Source organism: Rattus norvegicus, chromosome X (assembly GCF_021556685.1).
Source record: "Rattus norvegicus strain SHRSP/BbbUtx chromosome X, alternate assembly SHRSP_T2T, whole genome shotgun sequence".
Taxonomy (NCBI): Eukaryota; Metazoa; Chordata; class Mammalia; order Rodentia; family Muridae; genus Rattus; species Rattus norvegicus.
In genome coordinates, this window is record NC_141554.1 from 49943934 (window position 1) to 49960174 (window position 16241).

The following is a 16241-nucleotide window of genomic DNA, read 5'->3' on the forward strand; positions in this document are numbered from 1 at the left end:
GGAAACTGAAGATTTCCATTCATTTTTCTGGCCTTCTCCATCACTACTGCCTTTCCCTAAACCTGCCCTCAAATTCCCCTCACTATGCCCTCTCCCACCCAACTCCCTCCCCCTGCTTCCTATGATTATTTTGTTCCCCCTATTAAGTATGACTCAACATCCTCCCTTGGGTCTTCCTTCTTTTTTTAATTTCCTTGCATATGTGGGATAAATCATGGATATTCTGTACTTTATAGCTAATATCCAACTTATCAGTGAGTACATACCATCCATGTATTTTGGAATCCATGTTACATCATTCAGTATGGTATTTTTTAGTTCCACCCATTTGCTTGAAAAATTCATGATGTCCTCATTTTAAATAACTGAATAATTCCATCGTGTACATATACCACATTTTCTCTATCCAGTTTTGGTTGAGAGACATCTGGATTGTTTCCATTTTTTCTATTATAAATAAAACTGCTATGAACATACTGAAACATGTGTCCTTGTAATATGGTAGAGCATCTTTGGGTATATGCTCAAGAGCAGTAGAGCTGGGTCTTTGGATAGAACTGTTTCCAAATACCTAAGAAGTCACCAGATTGATTTTCAGACAGTTTGAAAACCTACCAGCAATAGAAGAGTGTTGTTCTTTCTTAACATCCCTGCCAGAATGGGCAGTAACTGGAGTATTTTTTTTACCTTATAATTTATCTTTTATTCTGTATAAATGCTCTCCAATAAACACAATACCAAAAGAGGGGGTCAAATGGAACTTAGTCATTAAATTTTCTAGTAACCCTGTTTTTTAATTTTTAAGGACAAACTATAGAAGCACATGTATAGTCTTTAGGTAGTGGCTTAGTCCCTGGAAGCTCTGGTTGCTTGGCATTGTTGTACATATGGGGTCACGAGCCACTTCAAACTCTTCCAGTTCTTTCTCTGATTCCTTCAACGGGGCTCCTATTCTCAGTTCAGTGGTTTGCTGCTGGCATTCGCCTCTGTATTTTTTAAATTTAATTTAATTTTTTGACTTATTAATCCCACTCACTGCCTCCCAGTCACCACCTCTCACAATCCTTCCCTTACCCCCACCCTTCTCCTCTGAGTGGGCGAGGGAAGCCTGGGTATCCCATATACCTGGTAAAGCTAGGCATTTCCTCTCTCACTAAGAACAGACAAGGCAGTCTAGCTGTTAGAACATATCTCACATACAGGCAACAGCTTTTGTGATAGCCCCCACTCCAGTTGTTTAGGACCCACATGAAGGTCAAACTGTACATCTGCTATATATGAGCAGGGAGGCCTAGATCCAACTTGTGTTTGTTCTTTGGTTGGGGGTTCAGACTCTGAGAACCTAAAGGGTTGATTGACTATGTTGGTCTTCCTGTGGAGTTCCTATCCCCTTGAGGCCCACAGTCCTTCCTCCTGTTCTTCCATAACATTCCCCAAGCTCCATCCACTGCCTGTGGATGTCTGTACCTGTCTGAGTCAGCTTCTGGGTGGAGCCTCTCAGAGGACAACAACTCCTGTCTGCAAGCATAAGAGAGTATCATTAATAGTGATAGATGTTGGTGCTTGTGCATGGAATGGGTCTAAAATTGAGCTGGTTATTTGTTGGCTATTCTCTTAGTCACTGCTCCCTCCCCTGTGCCTGCATTATTTATAAATAGGATAAATTTTTGAATGGAAGTTTTATGGATTGGTTGTTGTCTCTATTTCTTCACTGGGGTTTCTGTCTGGCTATAGGACATAGCCTCTTCAGGTTCGATATCCCCAATGTAGTAAGTCAGTCACAAACTATCATGCATGGTATGTACTCAATGATAAGTGGATATTAGCCATAAAATACAGGTACCTTGTTATACTCCACAGACCCAAAGAAGTTAAAAACAAGAAGGAAGGCCCAAGTGTGAAAGCTCAAATCTCACTTTCGAAAGGGAAGTAAAATAGTCATAAGAGGCAGATGGAGGGAGGGAACTGTGAACGCAGGAAGATGGGAAGGGGAATGGAGGAATTTGGAATCAGGTATAGTAGAGGTTCAGGAGAGATGGCTAGATGGCCATGAAAATGAATGTAAATCTGCAACTGATTGTGTGAAGAGGTGGGGGATGTCTCCATGACAAGGCAGAGACCTGTGATAAAGGAGGCACCAAAGAATCAGTGGAGGTGACCTTCATAGTCACTTTAGTTTTTGATCATGGTCATTCATTCTGATTGATATAAGGTGGAATTACAGGGTGATACTGATTTGACTAGGACACGAATTCCATAAAAGAACAACATATTCAACGAACCTGGACCCTTTAGGCTCTCAGAGTCTGAACTACCAACCAATGAACATTTTCTTGCTGACTAAGGATGCTAAGCATATCTTTATGAGCTTCTCAGCCATTTCAGATTCTCTGTTGAGAATTATCTCTTTAGCTCTGTACATCATTTCTTAATTGGGTTATTGAATTATTTGGAGCTCACCTTACTGATTTCTTTATATATTTTGGATATTAGCCCTCTGTTGGATATAGGGTTAATGAAGACCTTTCCCCAACCTGTAGAGTGCCATTTTGTCCTATTGACAGTGTCCTTTGCCTTCCAGGAGCGTTTCAGTTACTTCAGTTCCACGAAGTCACATTTATCAATTGTTGATCTTAAAGCCTAAGCCATTAATGTTCTGTTCATAAAGTTGTCTCCTGTACCAATACTTTCAATGCTATTTTCTACTTTCTCTTCTATGAGATTTAATTTATCTGGTTTTATGCCTAAGGCCTTGACCATTTCGAACTTGTGTTTTATAAATGATAAATATTAATCTTTTTGCATTTTTCTACATGCGGATATCCAGTTAGTCTAGCACCATTTGTTGAAGGTGCTTTCTATTTTACATGGTATGGTTTTGTCCTCTTTGTCAAAAATCAACTGTCCATAGTTGTATATGTGTGTGTATTTCTAAGTCTACAATTTTCTTACATTCATCAATCTGTTTCTGTATGAGTACAATCCAGTTTTCATCACTATTGCTTTTTAATACAGCTTAAGGTCAGGCAGGCCTGATGATTCTTCCAGAGGTACTTTTACTATTCAGGTTTGTTTTGGATATCCTTAGTTTGTATTTCTATATGAAGTTGAGAATTGTTCTGTCTAAGACCCCAACCCTAGGTAAATGGTATTTACTTTGAGATGTCCCAAATGAGACATCAAGACGCAAACCAATGCAAAAGCAAGAGGCTTATTTTCCAGCACTCTCCCCTAGGTCTCTTGCCCTGTTTGCTCTTGGATGCATAAGCATGTATTTGCTGACATATCTTACACTGTTCTACTGTCTCTCTGGCTAAATTCTAAGGTCCATTACATATACCTTAGATCCCCTGACTGCTTGAATGAGCTTTCTATCCTCTCCATGAATCAATTTATTCATTTTGTTAGGCAAATCTTCAGCTTGTTTTTCCTTCTTTTGTGCACCACTGTCCTTCCTTCTCTAACTAGTAGTTAGTAGGCTAGCAAACTGAGTCCTCTCTTCTTCAGTATACTCTATGTGAGGCCAACTCTTAGTCCAGTCCCATTTCCCAGTTGGTGTTTCTTGTGGGCCCATAACTGGGATAGGCTCAAGCATAGCCATTTTTTGAGCCACTTGATCTGCCTGGTTATTACCCCAGGCCACTGAGTCTCTTCCCTTCTGATGTACTGGGCAATAAATAATACAGTTGCTGGCTTCATCAGGGCATCCAAGAGATCCAAGATTTCCTGTTTGTTTCTTATTTCTTTTTCCTCTGATGTGAGCAGTTCTCTTTCTTGGTATATAGCCCCATGGACATGGGCTGTGGCAAAGGCATACCTGCTAACCATGTAGATATTAATTTTCTTGCTGGCCCCAAGTTCCAAGGCTTTGGTGAGGGCAATTTGCTTTGCTTTCTGCACCGATATGCTGGGGAGTAGAAGTTCAGCCCAGATGACATCTGTGCCTTCTACCATGGCAGCACCCACTTGTCTCTTACCTTCATAGAGAAAACTGCTCCTCTCTGTAAACCAGGTAACCTTGGCTCCTGGGAAGGTTCAGTCAGAGAGGTCTTCTCTCCACCCATGGGCTTCTGCCAATATTTCTTAACACTTGTGCCGTGATGGCTCAAGTTTGGCATTGGGCAGTGAGGTTGCTGGATTGAGCCTAACCAGTTGAGAATATAGTTCTCATCAGCTGACCAGTGTTTCCATCTTCTGGGTCTTTCCATTCAAAGGTGAAGTATTCTTGACTTTGGAGTGCCAAGGGCAGGCAGAAGAAAGCATCTTTCAAGTCTAAAACCATAAACCACATTCTGGAAGGTGGCAAAGAACACAACAGAGTGTAAGGGTTAGGCACGGTAGGTTGGATATCAGTCACTTAACGGTTTACCTCTCATAATTAGTGATATGAGGTGAAATTAGGACTGGGTGATAATTAGTGCCTGGCTTCTTAACTGGTAGGAGGAATGTGGTCCAGGCTGAACAGTACTTATGCAATACCTCATGCTGGAGGATCCTGGAGATGTGTCACTTATTTCCTTCTTGTGCCTCCTGAGACATAGGGTGTTGTCTGAGAGACACTGAGGTAGCCTGCACCTTGAGTTCCACCACTGTGGGGGGGATGACATTTTGCTTTGCCTATCTCCACTGCTTCCACCAAGTCAAGTCCTGGTTCTGAGTAAAGGTGGTTTCAAATAATTTATATTCATCATCTAGTCTGACAGTCAGAACAGTATGGGCTCTACTTTTGGGCCAGTGAATTGCAACCCATCAAACAGAAAATATATCTGGGCCCCCATCTTGGAGAATAAGTCTTGCCCCAAGAGAGGGTAGGGAAAGTCTAGGATGACTATAAATGAATGGGGTACCCGGCCCATCCCTAGGTCCACTGTTCTTCAGGTAGTGCTTGAATATTTTTTAGTCCCAGTGGCCCCTTGGACCCAAGATTTTTTTGCTAGATACTGGCCCATCAGCTTGGAGGAGGACCAAGTGGTGGACCCTAGTATCCACCAAGAATTGGGTGGGTTTGCCTTCCACTTTCAAGGTTTCCCTAAGCTCAGGGAGGGGGTCGAAACCCCATCTTCCCTAGATGCTCTCTTCCCCCAGGGCTAACACCTTCGCCATTTGGGGCCACTTTCCCAAGACCTGGGATTTCCCGCTCCCTGGCCTCTGTTTGTTAGGGCACCCTTGGACTGAGTGGCCCTTCTCCTTGCAATATGTGCACTGGTTATTTTCAAGGGGCTTTCTGTCTGTTTGTTTAGAGTCTCTCTTCTCTGCTTTCCCTAACTACTATAGCCAAGATTCTCTGTAAATGCCTTTCCTGTCACTTTTCTTTTATCATCTCCCTTTCATCTTCTTCCTTTCTCTTTCTCTGCATCTTCTCCTCTGTCTTCCTGTTGTGGAAGACTTTCTCAGAAACCTTCTCTAAATCCTTTAACAACTTATCCTGTAGTCCCTCCAGCCTCTGATGCTTTTCCCTGATATCTCTGCTAGCCTGGTCTATAAAAGGCATAGTCACAGTAGCTTTGTGCTCCTTGCTGCTGGAATCATAGGGTGTACATTGGCAGAATGCCTCTATGAGCCACTCTAGAAAGACTGAGTGTGACTTGCCTAGTCCCTGCTTACATACCTTGGTCAAATTGGTGGGCCATTGTCATTGTGAGGCCGACTTGAGACCTGCTAACAGAGCCTGAGAATAGTCCTTCAAGTGCCCCATACCTTCTGCTCTATTAAAGTCCCAGACAGGTCTAGTCAGGGGAAATTTGCTGTCAATGAGAGCCTGGTCAATTGATGGTGCCCCCAGTCTGAGCGGACATTCTTTTTTATTGGATATTTTTTATTTACAAATGTTATTTTATTTCAAATGTTATTCCCGAGGGAGAGCTAAACCTTCAGAGAGGCAGACACTCCTGGGAAACAAGAAGAGACTGCATTCTGCACACACATCTCAGACGCCAGAGGAAAACACCAAACGCCATCTGGAACCCTGGTGCACTGAAGCTCCCGGAAATGGCGGCACAGATCTTCCTGGTTGCTGCCGCCGCAGAGAGCTTGTAGGCAGCACCCCGCGAGCGAACTTGAGCCTCGGGACCACAGGTAAGACCAACTTTTCTGCTGCAAGACACCTGCCTGGTGAACTCGGGACACACAGAGGCAGAATTCCTCTAGGACCGGGCACCTCCTTTGTTTACCGGTAGTCCCACACCCGAGGATCCCGGCCCACAGCAGCTCTCTGCTCCCAGACCCCGTGGGAGAGAGACCCGACCGCCTGGTCAGGTGGGCACTCCTGAGGCTGCAGAGCGGAAGAGACCACCAACACTCTCCACCCCTGCCCACATCCCTGGCCCAAGAGGAAACTGTATAAGGCCTCTGGGTTCCCGTGGGGGAGGGCCCAGGAGCCGCAGGACCTCTGCCTCTGAGACACCGCCAGAACCTGAAGGAAACAGACCGGATAAACAGTTCTCTGCACCCAAATCCCGTGGGAGGGAGAGCTAAACCTTCAGAGAGGCAGACACGCCTGTGAAACCAGAAGAGACTGCACTCTGCACACACATCTCAGACGCCAGAGGAAAACACCAAATGCCATCTGGAACCCTGGTGCACTGAAGCTCCCGGAAACGGCGGCGCAGATCTTCCTGGTTGCTGCCGCCGCAGAGAGCTCAAGAGCAGCAGCCCGCGAGAGAACTTGAGCCTTGGGACCACAGGTAAGACCAACTTTTCTGCTGCAAGTGACCTGCCTGGTGAACTCAAGACACAGGCCCACAGGAACAGCTGAAGACATGTAGAGAGGAAAAACTACACGCCCGAAAGCAGAACACTCTGTCCCCATAACTGGCTGAAAGAAAACAGGAAAACAGGTCTACAGCACTCCTGACACACAGGCTTATAGGGCAGTCTAGCCATGGTCAGAAATAGCAGAACAAAGTAACACTAGAGATAATCTGATGGCGAGAGGCAAGCGCAGGAACCCAAGCAACAGAAACCAAGACTACATGGCACCATCGGAGCCCAATTCTCCCATCAAAACAAATATGGAATATCCAAACACACCAGAAAAACAAGATCTAGTTTCAAATTCATATTTGATCATGATACTGGAGGACTTCAAGAAAGACGTGAAGAACTCCTTTAGAGAACAAGTAGAAGCCTACAGAGAGGAATCGCAAAAATGCATGAAAGAATTCCAGGAAAACATAAATGAACAAGGAGAAGCCCATAGAGAGGAGACACAAAAATCCCTGAAAGAATTCCAGGAAAACACAATCAAACAGTTGAAGGAATTAAAAATGGAAATAGAAGCAATCAAGAAAGAACACATGGAAACCACCCTGGATATAGAAAACCAAAAGAAGAGACAAGGAGCTGTAGATACAAGCTTCACCAACAGAATACAAGAGATGCAAGAGAGAATCTCAGGAGCAGAAGATTCCATAGAAATCATTGACTCAACTGTCAAAGACAATGTAAAGCGGAAAAAGCTACTGGTCCAAAACATACAGGAATCCAGGACTCTGTGAAAAGATCCAACCTAAGGATAATAGGTATAGAAGAGAGTGAAGACTCCCAGCTCAAAGGACCAGTAAATATCTTCAACAAAATCATAGAAGAAAACTTCCCTAACCTAAGAAAAGAGATACCCATAAGCATACAAGAAGCCTACAGAACTCCAAATAGATTGGACCAGAAAAGAAACTCCTCCCGTCACATAATAGTCAAAACACCAAACGTACAAAATAAAGAAAGAATATTAAAAAGCAGTAAGGGAAAAAGGTCAAGTAACATATAAATGCAGACCTATCAGAATCACACCAGACTCTTCACCAGAAACTATGAAAGCCAGAAGATCCTGGACAGATGTCATACAGACCCTAAGAGAACACAAATGCCAGCCCAGCTTACTGTATCCTGCAAAACTCTCAATTAACATAGATGGAGAAACCAAGATATTCCATGACAAAACCAAATTTATACAATATCTCTCTACAAATCCAGTACTACAAAGGATAATAAATGGTAAAGCCTAACATAAGGAGGCAAGCTATACCCTAGAAGAAGCAAGAAACTAATCGTCTTGGCAACAAAACAAAGAGAAGAAAAGCACACAAACATAACCTCACATCCAAATATGAATATAACAGGAAGCAATAATCACTATTCCTTAATATCTCTCAACATCAATGGTCTCAACTCCCCAATGAAAAGACAGAGATTAACAAACTGGATATGCAACGAGGACCCTGCATTCTGCTGCCTACAGGAAACACACCTCAGAGTCAAAGACAGACACTACCTCAGAGTGAAAGGCTGGAAAACAACTTTTCAAGCAAATGGTCGGAAGAAGCAAGCTGGAGTAGCCATTCTAATATCAAATAAAATCAATTTTCAACTAAAACTCATCAAAAGAGATAAGGAAGGACACTTCATATTCATCAAAAAAAAATCCACCAAGATGAACTCTCAATCCTAAATATCTATGCCCCAAATACAAGGACACCTACATACATAGAAGAAACCTTACTAAAGCTGAAAACACACATTGCACCTCACACAATAATAGTAGGAGATTTCAACACCCCACTCTCATCAATGGACAGATCATGGAAACAGAAATTAAACAGAAACAGAGATAGACTAAGAGAAGTCATGAGCCAAATGGATTAACAGATATTTATAGAACATTCTATCCTAAAGCAAAAGGATATAGCTTCTTCTCAGCTCCTCCTGGTACTTTCTCCAAAATTGACTATATAATTGGTCAAAAAACAGGCCTCAACAGGTACAGAAAGATAGAAATAATGCCATGCGTGCTATCAGACCACCACGGCCTAAAGCTGGTCTTCAATAACAATAAGGGAAGAATGCCCAAATATATGTGGAAATTGAACAATGCTCTACTCAATGATAACCTGGTCAAAAAAGAAATAAGGAAAGAAATTAAAGACTTTTTAGGATTTAATGAAAATAAAGGTACAACATACCCAAACTTATGGGACACAATGAAAGCTGTGCTAAGAGGAAATCATAGCGCTGAGTGCTTGCAGGAAGAAACAGGAAAGAGCATATGTCAGCAGCTTGACAGCCCACCTCAAAGCTCTATAACAAAAAGAAGCAAATACACACAGGAGGAGTAGAAGGCAGGAAATAATCAAACTCAGAGCTGAAATCATCCAAGTAGAAACAAAAAGGACCATACAAAGAATCAACAGAACCAAAAGTTGGTTCTTTGAGTAAATCAACAAGATAGATAAACCCTTAGCCAGACTAACGAGAGGACACAGAGAGTGTGTCCAAATTAACAAAATCAGAAATGAAAAGGGAGACATAAGTACAGATTCAGAGGAAATTCAAAAAAATCATCAGATCTTACTATAAAAGCCTATATTCAACAAAACTTGAAAATCTGCAGGAAATGGATAATTTCCTAGACAGATACCAGGTACCGAAGTTAAATCAGGAACAGATAAACCAGTTAAACAACCCCATAACTCCTAAGGAAATAGAAGCAGTCATTAAAGTTCTCCCAACCAAAAAGAGCCCAGGTCCAGACGGGTTTAGTGCAGAATTCTATCAGACCTTTATAGAAAACCTCATACCAATATTATCCAAACTATTCCACAAAATTGAAACAGATGGATCACTACCGAATTCCTTCTATGATGCCACAATTACTCTTATACCTAAACCACACAAAGACCCAACAAAGAAAGAGAACTTCAGACCAATTTCTCTTATGAATATCGACGCAAAAATACTCAATAAAATTCTGGCAAACCGAATCCAAGGGCACATCAAACAATCATCCACCATGATCAAGTAGGCTTCATCCCAGGCATGCAGGGATGGTTTAATATACGGAAAACCATCAATGTGATCCATTATATAAACAAACTGAAAGAACAGAACCACATGATCATTTCATTAGATGCTGAGAAAGCATTTGACAAAATTCAACACCCCTTCATGATAAAAGTCCTGGAAAGAATAGGAATTCAAGGCCCATACCTAAACATAGTAAAAGCCATATACAGCAAACCAGTTGCTAACATTAAACTAAATGGAGAGAAACTCGAAGCAATCCCACTAAAATCAGGGACTAGACAAGGCTGCCCACTCTCTCCCTACTTATTCAATATAGTTCTTGAAGTTCTAGCCAGAGCAATCAGACAACAAAAGGAGGTCAAGGGGATACAGATCGGAAAAGAAGAAGTCAAAATATCACTATTTGCAGATGATATGATAGTATATTTAAGTGATCCCAAGAGTTCCACCAGAGAACTACTAAAGCTGATAAACAACTTCAGCAAAGTGGCTGGGTATAAAATTCACTCAAATAAATCAGTAGCCTTCCTCTACACAAAAGAGAAACAAGCCGAGAAAGAAATTAGGGAAACAACACCCTTCATAATAGATCCAAATAATATAAAGTACCTCGGTGTGACTTTAACCAAGCAAGTAAAATATTTGTACAATAAGAACTTCAAGACTCTGAAGAAAGAAATTGAAGCAGATCTCAGAAGATGGAAAGATCTCCCATGCTCATGAATTGGCAGGATTAATATAGTAAAAATGGCCATTTTACCAAAAGCGGTCTACAGATTCAATGCAATCCCCATCAAAATACCAATCCAATTCTTCAAAGAGCTAGACAGAACAATTTACAAATTCATCTGGAATAACAAAAAACCCAGGATAGCTAAAACTATCCTCAACAATAAAAGGACTTCAGGGGGAATCACTATCCCTGAACTCAAGCAGTATTACAGAGCAATAGTGATAAAAACTGCATGGTATTGGTACAGAGACAGACAGATAGACCAATGGAACAGAACTGAAGACTCAGAAATGAACCCACACACCTATGGTCACTTGATTTTTGACAAAGGAGCCAAAACCATCAAATGGAAAAAAGATAGCATTTTCAGCAAATGGTGCTGGTTGAACTGGAGGTCAATATGTAGAAGAATGCAGATCGAGCCATGCTTATCACCCTGTACAAAGCTTAAGTCCAAGTGGATCAAGGACCTCCACATCAAACCAGACACACTCAAACTAATAGAAGAAAAACTAGGGAAACATCTGGAACACATGGGCACTGGAAAAAATTTCCTGAACAAAACACCAATGGCTTATGCTCTAAGATCAAGAATCGACAAATGGGATCTCATAAAACTGCAAAGCTTCTGTAAGGCAAAGGACACTGTGGTTAGGACAAAATGGCAACCAACAGATTGGGAAAAGATCTTTACCAATCCTACAACAGATAGAGGCCTTATATCCAAAATATGCAAAGAACTCAAGACGTTAGACCGCAGGGAGACAAATAACCCTATTAAAAATGGGGTTCAGAGCTAAACAAACAATTCACAGCTGAGGAATGCCGAATAGCTGAGAAACACCTAAAGAAATGTTCAACATCTTTAGTCATAAGGGAAATGCAAATCAAAACAACCCTGAGATTTCACCTCACCCCAGTGAGAATGGCTAAGATCAAAAACTCAGGTGACAGTAAATGCTGGTGGGGATGCGGAGAAAGAGGACCACTCCTCCATTGTTGGTGGGATTGCAGACTAGTACAACCATTCTGGAAATCAGTATGGAGATTCCTCAGAAAATTGGACATTGAACTGCCTGAGGATCCAGCTATACCTCTCTTGGGCATATACCCAAAAGATGCCCCAACATATAAAAAAGACACGTGTTCCACTATGTTCATCGCAGCCTTATTTATAATAGCCAGAAGCTGGAAAGAACCCAGACGCCCTTCAACAGAGGAATGGATACAGATAATGTGGTACATCTACACAATGGAATATTACTCAGTTATCAAAAACAACGACTTTATGAAATTCATAGGCAAATGTTTGCATCTGGCGGTGTCTCAGACGCAGCAGACCTGCTGCTCCTGGGCCCTCCTCTACGGGAACCCAGAGGCCGTATACATTTTCCTCTTGGGCCAGGGATGTGGGCAGGGGTGGGCAGTGTTGGTGGTCTCTTTTGATCTGCAGCCTCAGGAGTGCCCACCTGACCCAGCGGTGAGGTCTCTCTCCCTCGGGGTTTGGAGCAGAGAGCTGCTGCGGGCAGGGCTCTGCTGGTTTGGGACTCCCTGTCCTGTATTTCTTTAAGGGAGTTATTTATGCCCTTATCAAAGCCCTCTATCATCATCATGATATGTGATCCTAAATCCAAATATTGCTTTTCTGGTGTGATGGGATATCCAGGACATGCTGTAGTGGGTAAACTGGGCTCTGATGATGCCAAGAAGTCTTTGTTTTTGTTTCTTAGGTTCCTATGCTTACATCTCACAGTCAGGTTGTCTCTAGTGTTAGCTTGTTTTCCTCTCCCAGACTGTGGCTTGACCTTTGTTTAGGCCTCTGTGGCAGCACTCCTGTAGACCTGTTTCCTTTCAGCCAGATCTGGGACCAGAGAGCTGCTCCTGGGTTTGTGTGACCTGAAGCCTCAACCAGTGTTGCTTGGCACAGAATAATTTAACTCTGCTCTTAGGTGTGTAGATGCTTCTCGCAACTGGCTTTCAGCTCTTGGCACAGGCAGAAGCCTGGAGGGCCCTATGGCACATTGGGTACTAGGTGGATTCCTCTTGGGTCAGGAATGTGGGCAGAAGTTAATTGTCTCCTCTGAGGTCTCAGTATTGCTCCATATATGCATCTTCACTATTGAGTTATTATGACATACGTAGGTGCAAAGTTCATTTTTATGTGTGAATTAAGTCATCTTAACAAGTTATTTCAGAGATTTTTGTGTTTCTTCTTTAAGGGTTTCTACTTCTTTGACAAAGGAGCTAAAACCATACAATGGAAAAAAGTATTTTCAACAAATGGAGCTAGTTCAATTGGAGGTCAGCATGTAGAAGAATGCAAATCAATCCATTCTTATTCCCCTGTACAAAGCTTAATTCCAAGTGTATCGAGGACCTCCACATCAAAGCAGATACACTCAAACTAATAGGAGAAAAGTAAGGATGAGTCTCAAACACATGGTCCCCTGGGAAAATTTCGTGTACAAAATATGAATGGCTGATGCACTAAAATCAAGAATCAACAAATGCAACCTCATAAAACTGCAAAGCATCTGTAAGGCAAAGGATACTGTCATTATGACAAAATGGCTATGAACAGATTGGGAAAAGATCTTAACCAATCCCAGATCCAATACAGGACTAATATCCAAAATATACAAAGAAGTCAATAAGTTAGACTCCAGAGAGCCAAATAACCATATAAAAATGGGGTACAGAGAGAAACAAAGGATTTTCAGCTGAGGATTATCGAATGACCAAAAAGCACCTGAACAAATGTTCAACATCCTTAGTCATTAGGGAAATGCAAATCAAAATAACCCTGAGATTCCACCTCATACCAGTGAGAATGGCTAAGATCAAAAACTCAGGTGACAGTAGATGCTGGCAAGGATGTGGAGAAAGAGGACCACTCCTCCTTTGCTGGTGGGATTGCAAACCCGTACAACCACTCTGGAAATCAGTCTAGAGTTTCCTCAGAAAATTGGACATTCCACTACCTGAGGACCTCACTATACTTTTCCTGGACATATACCCTAAAGCTGCCCCAACATAAAACAAAGAGATGTGTTCCACTATGCTCATAGCAGCCTTTTTTATTATAGCCAGAAGCTGGAAAGAACCCAGATGCCCTTCAACAGAGGAATGGATACAGAAAATGTAGTACATCTACACAATGGAGTACTACTCAATAATAAAAAACAATGACCTCATGAAATTCATAGGCAAATGGACTGAACTAGAAAATATCATCCTGAGTGAGGTAACCCAATCACAGAAAAACACACATAGTATGCACTTACTGATAAGTGAATATTAGCCCAAAAGCTTGAATTACCCAAGATGCAATCCACATACCACATGAAGGTCAAGAAGAAGTATGACCAAAATGTGGATGCTTTACTTCTTCTTAAAAGTGGGAAGAAAAGTATCCATAGGAGGGGATATGGAGACAAATTTTGGGGCAGAGACTGAAGGAATGGCCATTCAGAGTCTGCTCCACATGTGTACACAGCCTGTATATATACAGCCACCAAAATTAGATAAGACTGATGAAGCTAAGGAGTACATGCTGACAGGAACTGGATATAGATCTCTCCTGAGAGACAGAACCAGAACATGTCAAACACAGAAGCGAATGTTAGCAGCAAACCACTGAACTGAGAATGGGACCTCCTTTGGGAGAATTAGAGAAAGGATTGAAAGAGCTGAATGGGCTTGCAACCCCATAAGAATAACAATGCTGAACAACCAGAGCTTCTAGGGAGTTACCACTATGCAAAGACTATACATGGACTGACCCAGGACTCCAACTGCATATGTGGCAGAGGAAAGCCTTGTTGGGTACCAGTGGAAGAGGAAGCACTTGGTCCTGCCAAAGGTGGACCCCCAGTGCAGGGAAATATCAGGGGAGTGTTAAGGGGTGTTGGATGGGCAGGACACCCTTATCAGGGAGGGGGAGGGGAATGGGTGCTTATGGACAGGAAACCAGGAAGCAGAATACCATTTCAAATGTAAATAAAGAACTATATCCAATTTAACAAAATAAAACAAAACAAAACATTCTTAGCATATACTATAAATTGTAATTCTAGGTTATTTGTTGCATGTTTTCATGTTTTTTTAAATTTTATTTAATCCCTTTTTTCCTTTTTTAAATTTTTTCTTCCATTTTTATTAAATTGGTTATTTCTTATTTAAATTTCAAATGCTATTCCTTTTCCTGGTTTCCAGTCCATCAGCTCCCTAGCTCCTCCCCCTCCCCTTCTATATGGGTGTTCCCCTTCCCATCTACTCCCCATTACAGCCCCCCAACAATTCATACACCGGGGTTCAGCCTTGGCAGGACCCCTCATGGTCCACTCTATGACTGTTCCATATCCCATTCCTACTCCCCACCATCTCCATGAGGATGTCCCCTGCCTCCAACCTCCCAAACCACCAGACCTACCCACTTCCTGGGGGCCCCAGGCTCTTGAGGCACATCTTCTCTGAGTGTATCCAGCAGTCCTCTGCTGTATATGGGTCTGGGCCTCATACCAGCTGGTGTATGCTCCCTGGTTGGTGACCCAGTGTCTGAGAGATCTGAGAAATGCAGGTTATTTGAGACTGCTGGTCCTCCTACAGGGTCACAATCCTCTTCAGCTTCTACCAGCTTTTCTCTAATTCAACCACAGGGGTCACCAGCATCTGTCCAATGGTGGGGTGTAAATATCTGCATCAGAATCTTTCAGGTACTTGTTGGGTCTTTTGGAGGGCAGTCATGATAGACCCCTTTTTGTGAGCATATCATAGCCTTAGTCACAGTGTGAGGCCTTGGGGGCCTCCCTTGAGCTGGATTCTAATTTGGGCCTGTTGTTGGTTCTCCTTTTCCTCAAGCTCTTCTTTACTTTTGTCCCTAAAGTTCTTTAAGACAGGAACAATTATGGGTCAGAGTTTTTTTTTTTATTGTGGAATGGCAACCCCATTTCTTTCTGTTTTTCTGCTGGAGGTGGGCTCTACAGGTTACCTCTCACCATTGTAGGGCCTTTCTTCCAAGGTCCCTCCTTTTGATTCCTGAGCGTATCCCATTTTTCTGGTCTCTGCTATGTTCTGGTGGCTTCTCCAACCTCCTATCTCCTGAGGTTTCCTATTTCCATTCTTTCTCTTCACCCTTAGGGCTTCAGTCCTATTCCCCTAACCCAATACCAATCATGTTCCCCCATTCTTCTCCCTGTCCCCTTTCCCAGACAGGTACCTCTCTCCCTCCCCCTTTGTGATTACTTTCTTTTCCCTCCCAAGTGTGATTGAGGCATCCTCATTTGCATTCTGTGGATTGTATCCTGTACTTGAACAAAGTTCAGTTCCAAGTGGATCAAGGACCTCAACATAAAATCAGATATACTGAATTTAATACAAGAGAAAGTGGGGAAGAGACTTGAACTCATTGGCACAGGGGAAAATTTCCTAAACAGAACTCCAGTGGCTCATGCTCTAAGATCAAGAATTGATAAATGGGACCTCATGAAACTAGAAAATTCTGTAAGGCAAAGGTCATAGTCAATATGACAAATTAGTAACTTACAGATTGGGAAAAAATTCTTCACTAACCCCACATCTCAAAGAAGGTAATACCCCAAATATATAAATAACTCAAGAAGTTAACCACCAAGAAACCAAACAACCCAATCCAATATGGGGTATAGAATTAAACAGAGAATTCACGACAGAGGAATCTCACATGGCTGAG

At 42.3% G+C, this 16241-nt stretch overlaps 1 protein-coding gene across 1 annotated transcript in view; it reads right to left on the minus strand.

Moving 5' to 3' along the window:
* Window positions 1-707: 707 nt before the first annotated feature.
* Window positions 708-16241, minus strand: part of LOC147998220 (LINE-1 retrotransposable element ORF1 protein-like) — an 84354-nt gene continuing 68820 nt past the window's right edge. Inside the window, exon 2 of the transcript XR_015646549.1 lies at window positions 708-4292. The gene's annotated coding sequence lies outside the window, so the exon portion shown is untranslated. The remainder of the gene's footprint in view (window positions 4293-16241) is intronic.